The following is an 18,190-nucleotide window of genomic DNA, read 5'->3' as shown; positions in this document are numbered from 1 at the left end:
ACGTAGGATGCTGACCTCTCGTGATTCACCACAATGAGCAGCCTGTGTACTGCTGGTAGCCTGCAAGCTGTCATAAAGCAGATGAGTGATGAATAAAGCATAGGGTACACAGTGTTCTAACATGCCTAAATGTATCAGTGCATGAACTTAGGGTTCTACCTCCTTACCATCAGCTGCCTCATCAATGCTGGCATTTACAAAAGAATCTTAAATCAAAACGTACTGCTTGTGTAGGCTCAAGCAGTATTCCTAAAAATGTTGAAAAGCTGAGTCAAAACACACTTTCCGTTGTTTATATCTTGCACTATTACCTTATTTAATCTAAAGCGAAACCCTCTCAAAATTGGAAGAGCTCTTAAGACTATTTGTGAAATTGTTGTTTAGGATAACAGGCACTGAAATATAACATCTTTCACTGTCAACAAACCTACATATTCCAAGCATGGATGGTTCCAAGTATTATTAGATTTTAGTATTTTCAGCAAAAATGTCTCTCTTTCAGTGAGTGAGGAAACTCTGTCAGGCAATCAGAGCCCACTACAAAAGGAAAACGTAAAAACAACTGAAAATGAAACCCTGTGAACACAAATAGCATATTGCTCAATTGTTTTGGTCTGGCGTAAAGCGTTGCCAAGAAGAGTGCTTGAAGTGGGATTGCGTGAAAGAGAGGGTCAAGGGGGGCCGGATCTGCAGCTGAATTATGAGGGAGCTTGTTTGACATGGGAGTATGTGACATTTTTTGTCAGATGGTTACAATATTATTTCAAATACCAGTCCAACAGCTAGGATCCTTGATACAACCCTTTGATTCTGACAGTTGGAGGGTCATTAGTCTTTCCTCGCCTATGATGCTCACAATGACTAATGACCAGTTCACAAAGACAATTCTGTCTGACTTGTGTAGTTTTTCTTCAAATATTGCTCTTTCATCTTTCCCAATGATTACATATTTGTTTCGGAGTCAAAAGATTACCCAGACTGCATAATGCCAAGGCCACTGTTTCAGACCACAGGCTCAAACTCTGGCTATTCAGTTTGATATTAACCATGAAGTGTCTGCTGTACTTTTTCTTTTCTTTTTCAATAAGATTTTTCAGCACGAGTGACTTTTTTCGGAAAGTTGCTTGACAGGAAACAGGGACAGTGTGTGATGGATGACATCCAGCAAAAGGCCACGAGCCAGGACTCGAACCTGGGCCGGCTGCACTGAGGAGCTTCGGTCTATGTACACCTCTCTGCTATCCTTTATCTGGCCAAAGCAAGTACACAATATTGTATACTTGTATTAACTGTCTCTTCATCTAAATTGATGGACTTCTTAATACTGGAGCAATCAACAAATTCAAGACAAAAATGCTTCCAAGAGTTTGTGGCAACAATTAGGTGACAGCCACTTCCTTTTTATCATTCAAACATAACAATACTTAGATTAAGACCTACAATGCTGAGGAATTCGTCTTCTCCTCGTAGACCTACCTTCAACCTGATCTACAAGTTTCAGGTTGAATTGAAAATTGTCAACTGTGTTTTATTGCCCAACATCAGCGGCATGGTTCCAAAACCTGAGAGCCTTCCTGTATCATGTAGGCGTCTGCATCAAGACTTTGCTTCTCATTTCCAACCGATAGTTACTGCAGTTGTCATTGTCCATAACAATCGTGTTGTCTCTCTGGATGCCTGATGGGTTTTGATGGAACAAAAGAGCCAAACCAATTGATCTAAGCTTTGCTTTTTATTGATGTTGGAAACAAGGAACAGGAAACAAGGTATTAAGGAAACAAGGTAACAGTCTGGCAAATGATGATCAATTACCACAGTAATCGATAATTGGCTTAAAAAAGAAGGTTGAAATGTCAGTTTGAATACTGCAGCATGCATACTGAAACACACTCTTTTATACACCAGTGTTTATTTGCTGTGTTTCACCAGTCTGGTAAGAAGCCACTTTGTCCGCTATGTCTGATGTGATGGTGAGCTATTGAGTGCCTGACAAAATGCCATTTAACAGAAAAAAATGTTTTTATTTATTTAAAAATGATTTGTCTCCTTAAAAGTTACTCCATGTCACTATCACCATGAAACCTCCCGAGCTGATTACTTACATTTTCACTTGGATAATTAACTCTTCTTTAAGTGAACATCGAGCATTTCTTGTTTCTTCTCACAGTGCACGTTCTATGTTTAGGGAGGGACGGCCCAGCATCCAGGATTTTGTTATATGTTAACTCAAACCACTACCATTATCTAACCCTAATTAAGCTGTATTTGGAGTGTAAACCTAACCAAGGCAATGAGAAAGAGTGAAACAGAGGTCACATAGAACCCATAAGAGCCCGGAAATGCAGCATCAAAGTGAAAGAAACTGCCACTCACTGGAAATTAAGGTCCCAAAGCTCTTTCCATAGTCACACAAGTGTATTTGCAAAAAAAAAAAGTTGGGACAAAACACATCTGTGGTTTCTATACACATACTTAGAACATTTTACTCTGACAGCTTGGCTGTATAAATACTAGTCTTTTATTTGGTCTGTGTAATTCAGAATCTAATATTAGCATCTCATATTTATTTGCACAGATGAGCCAAAACCCAATGACTACTGATTGATACAGTGAAGCCACTGATCTGCAGTGGGTTGTATTGATAGTCTAACTGCCAGTCGAGAGGTGCCCGAATATCATCAAGCACTTTAGATATTAACGTATTCTACAGTGCGTACTCTCATGGGTGTGAGAAAATTCCCTGTATGGAGAAGGAATAGATGTTTAGATTTCATTCTTTTTTTCCAACTTTATTTCATTCTAATCTCATTTGTTGTGTATGAAAACTTAAAGTTATTTCTGTTTAAACTGGTTTCAAGTCTGCACTTCTATTTATTCTCGAGCCTGTCTCCCACTCATGCATAAGACATCCCTGCATCGAGCATTTCCAAAGTTCTCATGTTACTTGAAAAATACACAGAGTAATAATCTGATTTATTTTCTCCATTTTTAAAACAAACCAGATATGTGTCCTTCTCAGAGACACTTCCATGTGCCTCTTGAACAAGGTTCCAGTATGAGTTGCACAATAGTGGTGCCAGGGGTTTGTTATCTTTGAGTAGCCGTTGCTAATCTCTGACACTGCAAATGATTGATTACCTCTTGAAGGTGCCGGACCAGCAGGAAAGTAACAGTTACTTAATGTGAAGGTCCACTAGAACTGATTTGTCAGGAGATAAATGAGATTCTGTGCTATTTGTGGGAGATATTGTTTGCTTTTGAGGTTTGGCAAATACAGAGGGTGTTTTCATGTTTGTTTTAGTGAAATCTTGCCAAATGCTGTTGTCTTTAATGGAAAGTAAGGAATAACATCTGTTTAGACACTGAAGAATGTCAACGGGGAAGATGCAATTTGTTAGCTTTTGAAATGTTGACCTTATGCACTATGTTTGCTAGTTTTAGTAATGGAAGATTGCAGACGACAGGAGAAGAGGAGAAAGCTTTGCCATGCACTCCTCCACACCCTCTCGTTTCACTCCAACATCACATCACAGTGCCTCCTTCACTGGCAGTCAGTGAAGCCATTTAACGTGAATCGTAGTTGACAGGGTTTCTCAGTTTACATACCAAACAAAACTGACCACTCAGTCAAAATGAGTGACTCTTTCAGACCAGGATGTGAACTCCCATTCATTAACTAAAAACAGCCGTATGCTCATACTGACAAACATAGATGACTTTCTCTGGCATCTCTTGAAAAACTGCACTTTGATGTATTTAAATATCAAAAGGTCTTCTCCATGCCACTGTTCCAAAACACAATCCTAGTTCCGACAAAACAGCAAACTCCAGCAGTCCCACCCTGTGAAAATGAGTTGGGTAATTGTTTACTGAGACAGGTCACTTCCCATAACATTGTGTTTGTTGTATGAGGTTTCATTACAAGTAAAGGGCCACTAACTGTTAGACTATGTCAGTGATGTGTTTAGAAAATACTGTCTATGTCAGGAGACTTAATTTGAAGGTGGCACGACTTGATTGTAATTACAACTGGATCGTGAATATATGTCCTGAAAAGTGTTTATGTATATGACATAATCCCACAGGGAGGTTCAAAAGAAAGGGAACACTCTCTGAGCTAACAACTTGAGCTAACACAAAGTCTGGAATGTATCACATCGAGTCAGAGTGAAAATTTCAATTTCCCTCTCTGATTTTGGGATGGAATTTAGTTGTTTATATTTAAATATTTAAATGCGACTACCTTTTAAAAGATGGAGGGCCTGTGTGAAAAGAGGAGGATTATCGAAGAGGCTGACAACCAGACAACTTAGATACTTAAAATTGCACAAATGGAAATCTGCAAATAAAGAGAAGTCAAGCAATTTTCACAAGTCTTTGTACAACTTGCCACATGTGTGGCAAGAAAAAAGAAAGAGAAGTTGAAATTGTATGAGCTTCTTTATATTTGTAAAAAATCTTTACAGGGTTTCTTAAATGAGTACTCATCTCCCCATATGTTTGATGCTTTGGGTCAGTTTGAATAGTATCTTATTTGTTTGTAGCATTTTGGAGTTTAGCTGAGCTGGTGTTGAGGGCAGTGTTTTAGGAGAGACTTGGCTGATTAAGAACACGAGGCCTGTTCTTGCCAATGCTCCGATGAAATGTTCCGCTATGTTACAGCAGATGATGGCTCTGGAAAAGAGGTGAGATTTTTCCGGAGAGCTCCCAAGTAATCCTGCATTGCTTTGTGTCATCTACCAAACCGTGCAGGCAAAGGAGAGGGGCTTTTGGAAAGGGCATGTGGGACTGCTGCACGGAGCCTTGTGGGAGGTCACTCTGTGGCTATGTGTACGTGCAGAATGTGAATCATTTCAGAGCTGAAAGACTGTCGGCCTGAACACTTTTTTGTTTTTCTTTCAGAGGCAAAACTCGACAGGTCGAGGGCTGCGGGGTATGTGCAGCGCAGAGTGGGTAAGTTAGGGTGAAAGGGAGTCTTTCAGCTGGACACATTTCATGGATGTTTTGGGAAGCAATGATGGAAACGGGGGAGGTCAGACAACCCATTTCTTTCCTCTGGGGTCCTTGCAGTGTTAGAGCCTGTAAAAGTACAGAATGTCTTCAGCCTGCCCCGTGTTAAACCAAGCGAAAACAAGTTGGGCTGCAGCGCTGCTTCTGCAAGTACGCAGGTAGATTCAAGACCACTTACTGAAGCAATACTCCCATGGGACAAAGAGGGAGTGATAAAAAGAAGACAAATTGAAATTTTAAGCCACTAATCATTTACCATTGTTCCAAAAATAGTAAATTTTGTGCATCGTGTGGCCCAAGTTTTCTCAAAACAAGGAAAGACAGTTAAAAGGATGAGATTTTGGTTGTGTTAAAATGCATTCAAATCAAGATTCATGTGACCTTCCCTTAATATTCCACTGAAGATACAGTTGTGAGATAATAATGGAACACTTAATTCCATTTCCAACACTACATGCAAATTGTCATGCTATTGTTATAGAGCCAAGACCCGTTCAAGTCCAGATGAGCATAGACATGCAGGAGTATTTAAGCTGCCAACAGCATCACCTTGGTGTATTAATCTGGCTTTGAGAAGCTTGATTTCATATGATTTTATTCAGAGTAACATATTTACATTAATTTCAAAAGTCTTTTTTTGGTTGAGCTAATGATCAATCTAGTGTCATGTAAATGTACTGATGATTGCAAACACAGGTGACAGTTATGGAAAGTAAGCATTGCTTCTATATGAGTTTGCTTGTTAGTAGCTCAGGTTATTCTTCCTGTGCTTAAAAAGAAGGCCATGAAACACACACTTTTAAAACACCTCCCTATTGGCTAGTATGGTACATCTCAAACAGAAAAGGAGAAACTGTCTTATACATTGCCATTTTTGACCAAACAGAAGGGTTTGGACCTTTATATACAAGGATCTTAAAGAGACAGGGGCAAAAATGAAACATTTTACAAGTGGTGCTGATATTGCAAAGTATGATTTACATTACAGTTTATAAATCTATTATGACAGAACCGCAATCATGCACCTGGAAATGAGCACAATAAGGGCTCTTTAAGTGAAAGTCATCAATTTAAAATGTTGCAGAAACATCTGCAAAATGTACCAAAACTGTTTAGCAGAAAGTCCAGGGTTTTTTCAGTAAGGGCAGCAGAATAAGTACAATATGATATGGGCTATAAGGTTCTGCTGCAAAAATGTGAGTTCATTTTTTGGACTTTTCTCAAATTTGGCCCGCTCCCTGACATCAAAATATTTAGAGAAGAATAGCACACCAATCAAACGCGCAGAGCGACCCATGTTAAATATTCACAGCCTGCATGTTAGGTTTCCCAAACAAGATTATGAAGGACCTGTAACCCACATAAATCGTTCACAGACAGAGAAACACAGAAACCAGACATGAACATCTATTATTATCTCATTAACTTATCTGATTCATGTAATGCTCAACACTGCTACTGATACACCCCGCAGAATCTGATATAAGTCTGTACAAAATGTTTATTGTAGATTCAAGGCTTTAGTCACTCTTTAGAGCACTGATTGTATCACACGGGATTACATTCATTATCAAATCATGACAAAACACTCTTTAACAATTCTATATGCGTCAACTTATTACTCACAAAGAGATATGTCTAAATTATGTTTTACAGTGATGAATTATATGTACCAGAGGAGGAATATAGAATAACCAAGCTATAAATTATTGGCTTTTACATGTGGAATTTAAGAGTATAAGAATGCACATGACTTGCATTTGGATGAAGCTCTGACACACAAAGATAAATGAGAATCTGGGTAAAACCACACAGCTGGCAGATGAGTCCTTTCTGTCTTAAAAAAAAGGAAAAACACTTCATGTTGTAGTTTAGTGAGATTCTTGCTAAATACCCTCATATAATTAGAACTATACACTTATGCTTTAGTATGAATTGTGTTTTCTGAGCAGTCACATGAAAGTTTGCATGACATCTTACTCTATATTTAGCTTTAATCACAAAGTCAAAACATTGTCAGAGTGAAATCAGTTATCTGGCGCAATTTACAGGGAGCATATTTTTACACTTAAACTAATATGAATCTTTAGTATTTTGTGTGAAACCACCCCAATTTAAACATGTTTTCTTCAGTTAATTCATTTGAGCTCATTGAATTAAAAAAAAGTTCTCTTTTAAGTTATAAGGTGTAGAATGCTTTTGTTGGAGGCACATACCTGCTTTATTGGAGAACACATGATCAAACAGCTTTTTACTGGCTTTTAAGTAATTCTCCCCTGAGTTTGGCAGTGATCTTGTAATCTAAGGGCTTCAGTGTTAAACCGTAAGTGCAGTTTAAAGAGAAGTCCTTATCTGGGCATTTTTCAAAGCTACATTGGTGGAGTAGGATTGCAAAGAACAAGAATATCTCAACTTTGGCAACCTGGTCCCCAATACATCTTCTCTTCCCTGCTGAGAAAATCATAACATTGTTGGTGAGATCTTTGTCTAGAGAGCCATTTTCATCCATGAAGCGGGATGGGTCAAAGACGTGAGGGTTCTTCCATCTTAATGGGTCATGATTGATGGACCATTGATTGATAAAGACCACTGTGTCTTTGGGGATGTTGAGACCGGTGACAGTGACGTCAGAGGTGGTGGAGTGGGGGATGGTGACAGGGACGAAGCTAGTGAAGCGCATGGTCTCGTAGATGAAGGCGTCCAGGTAAGGCATACGTGTTCTGTCCTCGACAGATGGCAGCCTGTGTCGCCCCACCACACTGTCAATGAGCTCATGGAGCTTGGTTTGAATCTCAGGGTGTTTAGCCAGCAGGAGAACAATCCAGTGAAGAGCAGTGGAGACAGTGTCCATACCTGCACCAATCAGATCTGCCACCGTCGCCTCTGTGTGGTCTTTGGTGAGATCTGTGTCACCGTCAGCCTCATTAATGACCCCAATAATGGCATCACTTATATCCCTTGTTACCTTTGGATCAAAGGTTTCTCTATGCTCCTCCACTTTGCTCTTGACAAAGAAAAATAACTCTTTATTCAAGTATTTAAAATTCTTGAAGATACTTCGGACTGGATTGGGAAAAGATTGAAGCCAAGGCATCACATCCACCAAGCTGCCAGCCCCTACAGTCTGCCCAAACTGATCCATCTGGTGTAGCAAGGCTCTAAACTCAACATCATCATGTCCATAGCGCTTTCCAAAGCACAAGGCACAAATCACATTAGCAGCAGCTACAGTCAGCTCACGAGCGGGGTTGAAATACTGGCCCTGAGTGCCGAGTTTAAGGAAAATCTCAACTAGCTCTGTGGCTTCAGCAACAATTTGCTGCTCAAAAGCTTTTTTTGTCTGGCTGTTGGCAGATGAGAATGTTCGTATTGTTGTTTGAGCAATTTTCCTGTGCATCTTCCACTGTTTGCTGTAATTTGTGAATGCCAAGCTCTTCCCTCCTGAGACAGACTGAAAAGACACAAAGTTAGGTCTGCCTGCAAACTCTGTGCTGTTCTGTATCAGGGCCTGACGGATCGCCCGTTCTCCATTCAGGACAACAATGTCACTGCAGCCCAGTCTTATCTGATAAACATCGCCATATTTTTTGGCAAGATTAGTGAAGGTGATGTGAGGCATCTGGCCCAGCTGCAAGGCGTTCCCCACCACAGGCCAGGCGAAGGGTCCGGGCAGTCTTCTCTTTAGCCTGAGGTTCCTGACCCACAGACAGGCTTCCAGACAGAAGAGAAACACAAAGGAGGCAACCAGGGCGGGATGGACCTGTCCGCTCCACTCCCTGATGATACTGCTGCTCTTCACGCCAGACTCTGCATCCATTTGAGCCATGGTGTTATTGTGCAGTTTGTCTGTCATCCACTGTATCAAATACAATGTTCACTTAGAATATGAAACCATTTTGAGTCTCTTAAGTTTCCTTTAGATATGTCAAACTATGGTTTTGCTCCTAAATTACAATTAGAATGTCAAAGCTCTATAATCTCTCTCACCCTTCCTCCTGAGAAGCTGACGGGAAGGACTCGAGCAGGACTCGTTCAGATGACCACTTCAGAAGAATGCAGATCCAAGACTTAACACTTCATTTATATGTATCTCTACGGTCAGCGACTCAGGTTTTTTAAAATATTTATTTTTTCATTATCTCTCCCCTCCCATTTTGACCTCAGCCTGCAGACCTTAGTGCTGTTCTCGCTCAGGCCTCCTCTCCTTCCAGCAGTGGATAGGACAATAAAAGAAAAGGAGAGCAGCTACGTAAATTAAGAAATGACAGATTAAAGAAGTTCACACATGATGTGGTGCCTAACCGATATTTGTCACAAAATGTCCCACATGAGTTTATTATGACTGGATATTGTGTACTAATATGATGACATTTATTGTATATGGAACATAGCATAAATAATACACAATGATCTGGAGGTTGTTTTTTTCCCCATGGGAAAGCCAACCATACTGTACTTTCTGATGGAATTTCCAAGATAATTTAAGCATGATTTGGTTTTAGTTATTCAAAATCAAGTTTTAATTGTAAGTGCATAAAGAATAAAAAGTTCTGGAAAATCAACATGAGCAATTTGGATCCAAACACTAAGCAGACGCAAACAGCACAATTTAGTAAGCTCTGTAAAATGTATATATACAAAAATATTACTGCTATAATAGGTCTTTAAACAAAGGTTTGAGAGATAATGCAGCTGTTAGATCAAAGGACGGCTTCTTCTTATTTGAGGCATTTGTGCAAAAAAAAAAAAAAAAAGGCATCAGCTTGAGTTTGAGTGATATTCAACCACAAGTTAAATATTCCAGGAGTTTCTCTTCATGGAAAAGTGAGTAATGACAGACATCTAAACAGTGGTGCCTAATGTCACATTGTTGGCACATATCTGACAGCCCTAACAGTTGCTAAAATGCCTTGAGAAGGAGAATCTGCATGAAGTTTAATATCACAGCTAGAAATACACCCCAGTCTTAGCAGGTTTAAAGTTTTTTTGCGCGTAAAGCTGAATTAAAATCCACACAATGACCTTTTAGAATTCATTTATTCACTTCAAATACAGCTTATTTATCCATTGTATATAACCTCAGTCAGTCTTGAATGTTAAAGCAGACATCACAGCTTGAATGGTTTAACACTCAAGGCCTACTGAGTTGAATTTTTTTTTTTGCCTTGACACAGACAGAAAAACACACAAACACATCCCTTGGGCATTATAACATCGATTCCTGAACACAGAGGCTCAAAGAGAGTGCAGTGACATCTATGTAGCTTTGAAAAAGTTATTGTAAACAAACATGGTTTTTAGAGTGCCTTACGAGTGAGAGAAATTTGCTGCACATGTGTTTTGTTGTGCTGATGAGACATGTTTGGCATGGGGTAGCTGCAGTGCTTGTACAGTAAATATGAACCTTGGATGCACAGATTGTTAAGTGTCCGTGGTCCAGAGTGATGTCTCATTCTTATCCTTTCAAAAGTGATGAGCACTTGGTGATGAAAGACGTCTTTCTCATCTCCCAGCTTCATGAACTTGCTAGCTGTTGTCATCCTTCGATCAAGATTCTTTCTTTATTTTTTTTCTTATGCTCTGAGTACAGTAGATAGTAATTAAACTTAAATATTTTTTGCAATACCTGAAATATGAATTATGTGACAAAGTTAAGATTTAATTTTACATATATATAACGAATGAGAACAATAAGCCATCATGTGACTCTGTAACATTCACAAGCATTTCATAAACTGGTATAATAGCTTAAATGTAGATCATTTTTGCACAAATACCTTCATGCACAATAGTGGATGAAAAACAAGCCCACAACATGGAATTGTGTTCAAATCTCATCAAGTATAGAATGTTTTGTAAAGACGAAATTTTATACTTTCCATGGATCCCAACAATCCATAAGCTTGCTTTTTATTTGCAGCTGACATCTTGGTAATAATATTCTCAGTCCTACACAAACAGCAAATCAAATACAGGCCATGTTAAGATGTGAAAGAAATATTCTTTTTAAATATGGAAATCTTACAACAAAACTGTTTTGTGCAGGTATGTAGATACTCACTGTTGAATGTCATTGGTGGTGAAGTGTTTGCTGGAGTCACATTATGCGGGCATGTTGTTCATGCTGGGGAAACTAAGCCAAGCAGCTTTCCCCTGAGCTTGGTGCTGACACTGACTTGGAGGGGCTTTAGCGTGAGACCATAGGAGCAGTCCAGAGTGACAGGCTTAGAGGGGTCACTCTCAAAGCTGCACTGGTGAACCAGGACTGCCGTGAATAAAAACACCTGCACCTTGGCAATCTGGTCACCAATGCAGCGTCTTTTACCTGTTGAAAAAATCATCACACTGTTGATTCTGTCTTTGTCGAGCGCTCCGTTTTCATCAAGGAAGCGTGTGGGATCAAACACGTGTGGGTCTTTCCACTTCAGGACATCGTGGTTGACGGACCACTGGTTGATGAAGACCACCGTGTCCTTGGGGATGTGGAGACTGTCAATAGTGACGTCTGAGGTGGTGGAGTGGGGGATTGTGACAGGGACGAAGCTGGTGAAGCGCATGGTCTCGTAGATGAAGGCGTCCAGGAAAGCCAGGTTACCTCTGTCCATAACTGAGGGCAGCCTGTCTCTGCCCACTACTTTGTCTATGAGCTGCTGCAGTTTAGCTTGTATGTCTGGGTATTTGACCAGGAGAAGGACAATCCACTGCATGATCGTTGACACTGTGTCTTGGCCTGCTCCAATCAGATCTGTGACAGTCGCTTCAACAAACTCTTTGGTCAGTCTGCTGTCTTCTCCGTGCTCAATCACATTGATGATGGCGTCACTCATGTCCCGGGTCACTTCAGGGTTGAAGGACTCTCTGTGCTGCACCACTTTATCTTTCACAAAGGTGAAAAACTCCTCATTGAGATTTTTGAAGTCTTCGTAGATGCTACGGACAGGGTTAGGGAAGGACTGAAGCCAGGGCATGACATCTACCAAACTACCTGCCCCTACTGTCTCTCCAAACTTGTCCAGTCTTTGTAACAAGGTCTTGAACTCTTGGTCATCATGTCCATATCTCCTCCCAAAGCAGAGAGCACACATAATATTAGCAGCAGCTACTGTAAACTCGTGAGCTGGGGAAAAATACTGTCCATTAGTGCTCTGTTGCAAAAATACCTGCACCAATTCTGTGGCCTCGGCCGTTACATGTTGCTCAAAGTTTTTTTTGGTCTGACTGTTTGCAGAGGAAAAAGCTCTGAGGCTGGACTGAGCAAGTTTCCTGTGTGCTTTCCACTGTTTGCTGTAATTAGTAAATGTCAGACTCCTGCCTCCAGAAATCATCTGGAAAGAGACAAAGTTAGGTCTGCCTGCAAACTCTGTGCTGTGCTGTATTAGAGCCTGACGGATCGCACGGTCTCCATTCAGGACCACCACGTCGCTGCAGCCCAGTCTTATCTGATACACGTCGCCATATTTTTTGGCAAGATTAGTGAAGGTGATGTGAGGCATCTGGCCCAGCTGCATGGCGTTGCCCACCACAGGCCAGGCGAAGGGTCCGGGCAGTCTTCTCTTTAGCCTGAGGTTCCTGACCCACAGACAGGCTTCCAGACAGAAGAGAAACACAAAGGAGGCAACCAGAGCGGGATGGACCTGTCCGCTCCACTCCCTGATGATACTGCTGCTCTTCACACCAATCTCTGTGTCAAGTGCCATTGTGTCTCCACACTTTTTCTTCAAGAATGAACCAAAAAAAGTACCTTTTTCTCAAAGTCTGTTAACTGCTTGAATATTTGTGAGGAAGAAATCTCTTATGCATCCATGCCGGCTTAGAAAATCATTTCAGTTATGTTGATCAAAATGCCAGTGAAGTCATTATAATAAAGTTTTTTGTCATCAGTCAGTCCTATCATCAAGATTTAAGGCTTAAGTGCCTTCTTTTGCCTCACTCCAGCGTCTTATATGTTTTGCAGTTAGTGGGCAGGGCTCAGGATAACTTTCATACTCCTCCCATTGTGGTAGCCCTGCAGACCCCACTATATTATCTCTCCGCTGTCGGTCGCTCTTAGAGGCGCGCACTTTGGAGCGTCGAGGGACACCGAGAGCTAGCGGCTTGACCGACAGCCGTCCGCTCTGCAGAGAGAGAGAAAAAAGAAAAACACTCAGCAACTGGTTACCGATTGATATGAAGCCGCTTCGAGCCAATTTGTATAACTAATTGAAGGACTAGCAGAGTTTGTTCATTTAAAAAATAATCTTTGTAATGATGTCTTTTTTTCTGGCTACAGAAGACTCAGTTTGCGCATTTGGCCAGAATAAAAATTCTAAAAGTTTGCATACGGTTTGTCAAACTCAAGGCTGAGTTTATCAAAGTCGGTCATGGTGTATTTTCAGGCATGAACAAATTTTCGTTTGGCTGAATGTGGCTGCATTTTCACTTAATTTGCCTTTATTATAGAATTATTTTGCATGCTTCAGTTTTTCAATGGTTAAGCGCATCTTCTGTCAGAAAGGGAGTCGCTGCATTAAACCAGATGTAAATATGTCTGCAGCAGTGTTTGTCCTATCAGGGCTTAGTATCTGCGACTTTAGTGTGTTTAAATGAATAATTATGTTATAAAGTGTCAAATCGGTCGTGAATTATCTATCTGAATTTAGAAAAGTTTGTGAACCACTCAATTCCCATTCACTCCATAGACTGTATGACCCAACCACATTTTATACTGGATTTCATGTGCTTTCAAAGCAAAAAAAAAAAAGTGTTATTATGATTGTTTGTTTGTATCAACAGACCTCCCCCTAATATCACACATGGAGGTCACAATTTTAAAAAGAAAAATTACCTTGATTCCTATTAGTCAGTCATATATCCACTCTTTCCTTCTCTTTTCCTTCTTCAAGTCAGTCACATTATTTATTTTAAATAAAGCCAAAATATGTTGAGTGAACGTTTCTGTAACAAATAATTCAAAGCGGACAAACTATAAATTATTGACACCTGAGTCTTGTTATCTTTAAGAAATAAACTGTGGTGCAGCATGAACCCAGACGTTATGTTCACAAATGTCTACTTATAGATCAAGATCAAAAGTGATATTTGCAATTTATCTCAACTCAGATTTCTTGAAATCTCATTTATTTTGTCAAACCTTTTGCCCAGAGATTTTATTTCCCCCAAGCAAAACATTCTCTGTCTCAGTGAAGATGACAAAATATGCTTCTTGTTTTTACACCGACTGTTGAGCTAAATGCCCTAATTTAAGGCGCTGAGACATTTCTGAAGGTGGGCATTAAGTCAGAGGAGACTTTACTGCCACACAAACACAGCCAGTCATTATCAGCATGAAAGAAGTGGGAGGACGATGGCAGATGTAAAGAATAATAGACATTCTTTATAAATGTTTTTTTTTATAGCTGTTATTAGCTGTTTATTTATTTCAATTATTTATTACACTATTTTTATGACAGATAGTTATGGGACTATTTTTCGTCTTAGCGTGAAAGCAAATTAATTAAGATAAGAAGGCAAACAAATTTATTGTTACACACATGTAAACAAGTCATGCAACACACACACAGTATTGCAGTCTTGCCGAGGAAGAATTTAAGCTTACCATAAAGTTTATGTGTCATAGATTATTTGACTGGATATGTTATTTCTTATATTGTTTTACATTCACAATCTGTGATTTACAGTAGTCTAAAACAGGTCAGAGCGAACGTGAAAATCAACTTAAACATCACATTATAATTTAGGTAGAAGTGCAATATATGACGCGTGCCATTCTTTCACAATAATGTCCCTGAAACAGCCTCTTACAGATGTGGATAGTTTCCAGGATTCTGCCCAAGAGCAGTTTGTCTTAAGCAATGTGGTGTGGCTGACAACCAAAGCCCCCAAAAGATTTCTCGGTTAACCAGACACATAGCAATGTCGTCAAATACATTGTCTGTACTGGGGATCACTGTTTCTTTTTTCCTCTATTCCTATAGGGGGAATCCCCCCACCAACCGCCACCGACCCCACCACTACGTTCTCCTCCTAACACAAGCCTGCTCCTCATACACATATGGCTACTTCCATCCCCATCATGCTAATTAGAGCCAGATTTGTGGCTAAAAAAGGGGGTGCTTGGGTGGCAGGATCGAAGGGTTTGTGTTTATGTGTATGGTAGAGGTGGATGACCGGGTAGGAGGCAGGGGGTGTCGTGTGTGCGTTTTGCGTGTGGCTGCCGTATTTGCCTTTGATTACCCCTTGTAACCTGGCTGTGAAAGGTTGGCCCTGACCCTGCATTGACTCTAGCTGGGGAGGGGGTTCTCGGGGCGGAGACAGGAATGGGGCCTGTATGTCATGTGCTGGCGGGTGGGCGCACTCACTGTGTGGAGACAGGACCAATGGTAGACCAGCCCGCCCCGTCTCTGGAGCTAATCATTGTTTACTAGTCTCATTTCCATTTCTCAGTGAGCTACTGTCACGCACAGCACCGACAGGGAGGCAGGGGCGGAGGGTGGGGGGATCATGGGGAAGAGAAAGTCAGTGGTCCCACTAGCAATTGGGGAGCTGGTGAAACTTAGGAAAGGGAAGAACAGAATGAATCAGAGTGAAAATTTTAAATGTGGAAGAACAAAAGGTGAACCGAGACTGAAAAAGCTGCAGCCAAAAACAACTCAGAGAAACCAGTAAACAGACCAACAAAAACATTGTGTGGGCCAGCACCATCTCACGCAGCCAGGGGGTAACCACCGGACATTGCTAGTCACAGATGGTGATGTATGCAATGAGAGCGTTTTCTCTTGCCAGACCACAGGATGAGGAAAGAGATACTTGAAAATTGTCACTGTTGGACATGATTGTTGTTTGTGTGTCAACAGCCTGAGAAAATACTGGCGAAGCCACAAGTGACTAGAGCTCACATACTAATAGATGTCTCTGCTGGACAGAGGAGAGATGCAGCAAGCAGTATCTTACACTATGGCAGCTATGTGAAAATATAAGGTTAACTACAATAATCAAATAAAAGAAGTAAATAAATACAAATATAAATACACATAAATCAATTTCATGCTATTGAGCTGATCTTCACAGTTTAGGATAATTGTTTGTCTGTGTTGACAATGTTAAGAGGTTATAAGAAATTTGACTCTTCAGAATTAAAATATTCCCAAAACAAAGCCAACAACCACCTTGAGGGTACAGAGGAGCATCTAACAGATATTTTCTCCCAGGGTTCCATGCATTCCTAATCTAATTTAATATCAATTGAATACTGGCTTCAGTATCCTTCAGAGAAATAAGAGAATAAGAAATATTAGAAAAAAGAAAGCTTATTTTGGATTGTTCTATGTCTGCAGGACATGCAAACTTGAAAAATATTTGCTAATGTTTTACTTTGGCCCAGTTCAGATCTTTGTGTCTTAGCTGATCATATGTTGACAGTTCTAGGTGCACTGGATACCTACAGCTGGTATCAACCATTTTGCACGAGGCTGTTGACCAACTGAAGAAATGAAAATGAAGGGATTAAAAGTGAGTGACCGTGTAGTTTTATGTTTGCAAGCACTACTGGAGCATCAGCTATTTCCTATTCAATCAATACCTGAACAGTCTTTAAACATTAACACTTTCACCAGACAGCTACTCCATTAACATATCAGTACATATGCACGTTCAGGAGCTGTTTGAAACTTCTGTGTGGTGATTTTGGTCTCAATCTCAGAATTGTCACATCCCTAACTCACAGGGAAGTGGAACACAATCACAAGTGGTTACATGAGGCACATTCATATAGCTGGTATGAACCACAGAACTTTTAGTTATCCATGCTATTGTGCCTTTTGGTTGTATTACAAATATATTAATATTATGATGATTGAGCAGGACAAAGATGAAATATCCAGCATCAAAATATTTAGAATTATTTTTAAAAATCCCTTAATTCTAAATCCATATCTATTCATATGTGATATAAATCCAAACTGAACTGGAATAGAGTTTTATATGTTAGATGCTGCCCTGTGTCCTGAGATTTGTTACCATCTGTGATATCAAACCACCCGCATAGGAAACAAGGCAACTGCATTTTGGAATACTTCCCAGGAATGAATTATTATACTCCAAAACTTTTTTTTTTACTCAATCCAAAGGTATCATCTTTAAGCTTAGCAAGATGCTTTTATAATGTTAGGTCTTTGATTTTATCCAGTAACCACTCTCAGGGCACCGTTTTCACACTTCACAGGATAATAAAGAAGTAATCAAATGAGTGATGTTAAAGTTAAAACTTTAGAGATTGGCTGCTGAATGGCATTCTTTAGAACTTTTTTCAAAGTGGCACAATAATTTGTTTAATGATCAAAGCATGATGGCTTTCTGTGCAGTATTAGACACAGCGTGTGTTAAACAGAGGGGTACTGTATAGGTAAAAGCAATTCAAGCATAATAATATGTATTATGCACTGCAAAAATTGTTCATTCATTAAATTGAATAATACTTTATTATTTAAAAGGAAAATTATATCGTTGAAGTACAAAATCTATTTACGATGAGTAAAATATATATAAACATGAAGAGCAAATAGTCTTTAGCAACTTATTACAGATCTCTGGCCTAAAACCTTTGTTGGAAAATTTGCATGAATCTAAATAAAAAAGGTTTTTATGTCATAAGAAAGTTGAGCGAGGTCACATATCATAGTGCAGGCTGATGCAGACAGACCTGAAGTTCTTCTATTATTAATAAAGAAGCACACTGGGATAATATATCAGCTCCTCTCTGACTGGACAGTTTGTCTCTTCTCTCAGTCTTTTAAATAGATCCTAAATGAATGTTGTACACATGGCAGGAGTCATGTATTACCTTCAATATATGATATTTTCTTTGTTTCACATCCCGTGGAGTTTTTGCATGCAGAGGGGAGCAGAGCAGGGGTGAACTTGCGTGCCAGGCCGGCCTGGCGTGCGCAGAGCTCAGTCACTGAACCCTGGCTTCCCAGGGGAGTGGGGGAGGATGGTAGAGGAGGTGTGGGGCTGCACTGAGTAATTAAAATGAGACGAGGGAGAAAGCACAAGTAGAAATGGCTTCCATATGACCATAGCTTCACAAGCTCATCCAAGACATACTGAGACATAGGACACAGTTTGTTACATATTTCTGTCAGGTATGTGAATTATATCAGCATATCTAATAGTCTGTTTAAAG

The 18,190-nt window shown here is 40.0% G+C and overlaps 2 pseudogenes; both read right to left on the bottom strand.

The window, feature by feature from the left end:
• Positions 1–7,166: 7,166 nt before the first annotated feature.
• LOC140270642 (cytochrome P450 1B1 pseudogene) lies at positions 7,167–9,029 on the bottom strand (annotated as a pseudogene).
• A 1,514-nt stretch (positions 9,030–10,543) lies between these two features.
• Positions 10,544–12,930, bottom strand: LOC140270360 (cytochrome P450 1B1 pseudogene; annotated as a pseudogene).
• Positions 12,931–18,190: the final 5,260 nt, after the last annotated feature.

This window comes from Leuresthes tenuis, unplaced genomic scaffold, assembly GCF_036924035.1.
Source record: "Leuresthes tenuis unplaced genomic scaffold, fLeuTen1.0.hap1 SCAF_15, whole genome shotgun sequence".
Taxonomy (NCBI): domain Eukaryota; kingdom Metazoa; phylum Chordata; class Actinopteri; order Atheriniformes; family Atherinopsidae; genus Leuresthes; species Leuresthes tenuis.
The sequence above is the reverse complement of the archived record's forward strand: the minus strand, read 5'-3'. Positions and strand labels throughout refer to the sequence as shown.